Source organism: Pseudophryne corroboree, chromosome 1 (genome assembly GCF_028390025.1).
Source record: "Pseudophryne corroboree isolate aPseCor3 chromosome 1, aPseCor3.hap2, whole genome shotgun sequence".
NCBI lineage: Eukaryota > Metazoa > Chordata > Amphibia > Anura > Myobatrachidae > Pseudophryne > Pseudophryne corroboree.
In genome coordinates this window covers 81,410,631-81,414,530 of record NC_086444.1, presented here as the reverse complement: position 1 = coordinate 81,414,530, position 3,900 = coordinate 81,410,631, and the positions used below count along the sequence as shown (strand labels likewise).

The 3,900-nt window shown below is 41.7% G+C and overlaps 1 pseudogene; it reads left to right on the top strand.

Annotated features, from left to right (window-relative positions):
• The first annotated feature begins 870 nt into the window (after positions 1 to 870).
• On the top strand, positions 871 to 989 carry LOC134935579 (5S ribosomal RNA; annotated as a pseudogene).
• Positions 990 to 3,900: the final 2,911 nt, after the last annotated feature.

Here is a 3,900-nt window from a genome sequence, read left to right as displayed (position 1 = left end):
GAGGGATTATCACGCCTTACGGGTCTTGTCCACTTGAAAATCCTCCCTACGTTAAAGTCTCTTTTGTCCCTGGAAAATTTAATCCTCTTCCGTTCAATGATGGTATTCTCATATATGTCCAATTCTTTTTTCAACTTTTCAAAGGATGTTTGGAAATTGATGTCCTGTTCCCACTTTTCCAATGCCTTACTAGTCTTTTCGATTTCCCTAGTGCAACCTTCCAAGACCAGATTATTGTGTTTGATGAGTATCTGCATTAGTTCCTGTGAGCACTTGAGTAGGCTATTCTCCCATTCTTGCCTTAAAGCATCTGTGTGCAATTCAAAGGAGGGAAATAATTTAGGTCTTAGGCCTCGTGGTGTGATTTTCTGTTTGCAATAGTTCTCTAAACTCGTTAAGTCCCAATTAGTTCTAGTTTGTCTCTGTAGCGTATATTTTAGCTTAATAAGATCCTCTTCCCAGGTTCGTTCTAAGTCATTGGGGGCCACCTCTGTGGGGAAGATACTGTCCAAGTCTTCAGTCCTGCGTTTTGTGTTGAGTTCGTTCTTGAGGCTGAAACTCATAATGAAAAAGCAGACTAATGCTGTTTAAGGAAGTGTATTTTGATTGATTAAATATCTATATAGATTGCTGGCTGGTTGTCCCAGGTGTGTTTGGATTGAATATCTTTATAGATAGCTGGCTGGTTATCTGAATCTGACTGCATACGTGAGGGTTTTAAATGTGTGAAGAAGACAATCTTTCCGTGCTAGATTCCATTAACTGAGAAAGACCTCAAACTATACTGGGTGGGTTTTTTTGGAATCTGCACTGGACCAGATTGTACATTACTTGACAAGTATGTTATTAATGAGAGGTATTTACCATTTTTCCTACAGTCATACCATGCTGGACCTGCCCGATCTCGTCTGATCTTGGAAGCCAAGCAGCACTGGGCCCGGTCAGTACCAGAGAGGGTGACCTTCTGGGAATACTGGGTACTATAGGCCTAATAGGTTACATGCCTTTCTTTGATCAGCAAAACGCTTTTGCAAGCTTATATTGCAGAATACGCATTACAGCTGACCACTCAAACAGGAGTCCGATGACTTAAAAGCCGGTTCTTTCTTGTGTCTCTCACATAAAATATACATGTGTATATCTAATCATAAACCGATAGAGATAACAAGAATTTCTATTTTCGCACATGACAAATGTCTAACAATAATACTCGCTTAAAATCCAGTGGGTGTATAGACAAACTTTCTGTCACCCATTTTTAAATAAGCGAGTGACATATCATTATATCGTCTTCTACACATGCTATTTAATACTTGTTTTAACCTATTTTTCTGATTCATGCAGCAATGTTTTTTCTCATATGGCTAATTAATTAATTTTTTTCTCATAATATTGTAATATATTTATTTTATCATTTTTTTCGTCTGTAGAACATATTAAAAGTTAAGTTTTAATGCTTCATACACAATCCATGGCTTCATAATTCCATTATCCAGTTAATTTCAATAAAGTGTGCCCCAGAGAGACATACCAAACAGCCTTTCTTTTTGCTTCTTTGCAAAACAACCTTTTACAGTTCTTTCTGAAATAATGTCCGGGAGCACCGCAAACCCTGCCCTGCCCTAAAAGCCTTTTAGGCAAAATTGGCAGCATTATGTTGGTCTAAATTCTAATCTTTTATCTCATTAATAACATACTTGTCAAGTAATGTACAATCTGGTCCAGTGCAGATTCCAAAAAAACCCACCCAGTATTGCTCCTGCTTCTAAGCAGACTATTGCTCGCTGGATCTGTAACACGATTCAGCAGGCTCATTCTACGGCTGGATTGCCGTTACCAAATTCGGTAAAGGCCCATTTCAATATGAAGGTGGGCTCTTCTTGGGCGGCTGCCCGAGGAGTCTCGGCATTACAGCTTTGCCGAGCAGCGACTTGGTCGGGTTCAAACACTTTTGCAAAGTTCTACAAGTTTGATACCCTGGCTGATGAGGACCTCATGTTTGCTCAATCGGTGCTGCAGAGTCATCCGCACTCTCCCGCCCGGTCTGGAGCTTTGGTATAATCCCCATGGTCCTTACGGAGTCCCCAGCATCCTCTAGGATGTAAGAGAAAATAAGATTTTAAACCTACTGGTAAATCTTTTTCTCCTAGTCCGTAGAGGATGCTGGGCGCCCGTACCAGTGCGGACATATTTCTGCAAGGCTTGTATATAGTTATTACTTACATAAGGGTTATGTTACAGTTGAGATCAGTCTTTGGCTGATGCTGTTTTGTTCATACTGTTAACTGGTTGCGTATATTCCAGGTTATACGGTGTGGATGGTGTGGGCTGGTATGAATCTTGCCCTTAGATTAACAAAAATCCTTTCCTCGTACTGTCTGTCTCCTATGGGCACAGTTATCTAACTGAGGTCTGGAGGAGGGGCATAGAGGGAGGAGCCAGTGCACACCCATCTAAAGTTCTTTATAGTGCCCATGTCTCCTGCGGAGCCCATCTATACCCCATGGTCCTTACGGAGTCCCCAGCATCCTCTACGGACTAGGAGAAAAAGATTTACCGGTAGGTTTAAAATCTTATTTTCAGTCACACGTGTAGCTGCTAAGTGCTCACGGAGTATCTTTGGGTGTGTACGCACTGCGTGTACTTTGTACGGCCAGCGCGGCGTTTGTACACAAAGTACGTACACGGTACGGGGCTTTGTACGCTAATGGTGTAAAAAGTACGTAGGCTAAGGATTGATTACAGCGGCCGCAGCGGCTCCATTTAAAGTGTATTGAATGTCTTTTTAAAGTGTTGCTTTTAGTCCTGTATGTAAATCAACATTTACAATTGGGGGCTCGATCCGGTTTTCACATGCTCACAGCCTAGCAGGTCATAGCAGACTTAATCTATCAGCAAAGGGTGGAAAGTTATCTAGGTAACCTTTTCCTGGTTGGTGGATGTTCTAAAAACCCTATTTGTGTGCTGTTAGATTGCGTCTGCTCTGTCTGGTCTGCAGAGGTGCTGATAGAACCTGTAGTAAACAGGAAAAAGCTATTTAAAAATCTGTGACATTTTTTTTTGGCGCCAAAAGCATACACAAAGGGCACCGATACTTTGCAAACCCTCTCATATTGTTGTGCCACAAGGTTTAGATTGCTAGATTCGTTTAGTTCTGTGTGAAATCGGATACATTTGTTCCTATATAGTTAATATGAAATAAAAGTATTTAAGGAAGTAAGTATAAAGCACAACACGCAGGTCTGGCCCAGTCGTAAAGGGTTACACAGAACAAGCGTGGGTTGTGCTCGTGAGTGATTATAGTTAGCATTGCTCACATTTATGTAGGTTGTGGGATTTGTTTTATTGCGGACACACGTTTTGTACACGTGGCTCGGACAAAATACAGGGCCGCGCACGCAGCATAAAAGACACGCACGGTCGCGTGTTTACACAAAGTGCGTAAGAGTGTGGACGCTAAGTACAAATTACACAATAGTTTAGTTCAATTGAAAGGTGGGATAGTAGCCATACTACAATAGCACATAACTATACGGTTTCAAAAGCTGATTAGTAGAAAACTTGACAATCAGAACGAGTGGAAATTTTCTGTACAGAAAAACAAAGTGTATTTGAGTGAGTGAAAGTAGGAGTGAACGTACTGAACCCCGTGAATTCGGGATCCCGTCGTTCGATACACCAAGTGAGTGGAGGCTTGGCGGCATGAGGCGGCTGACTCACGTTAGTATAGATTGGAATACGTAAGTCATGAGGAGACTTACACAGGAGTGTGGTAGGGAATTGTGAATTGTGACCCATATAGTTTTTTTTTATACGCTGCGGCTGAGGTTTCGCAGCTTGTGAATCGATTCCAGTGGTCGTAGGGCGGATAGGTAACAAGTACCTATACGCTGTGCGATT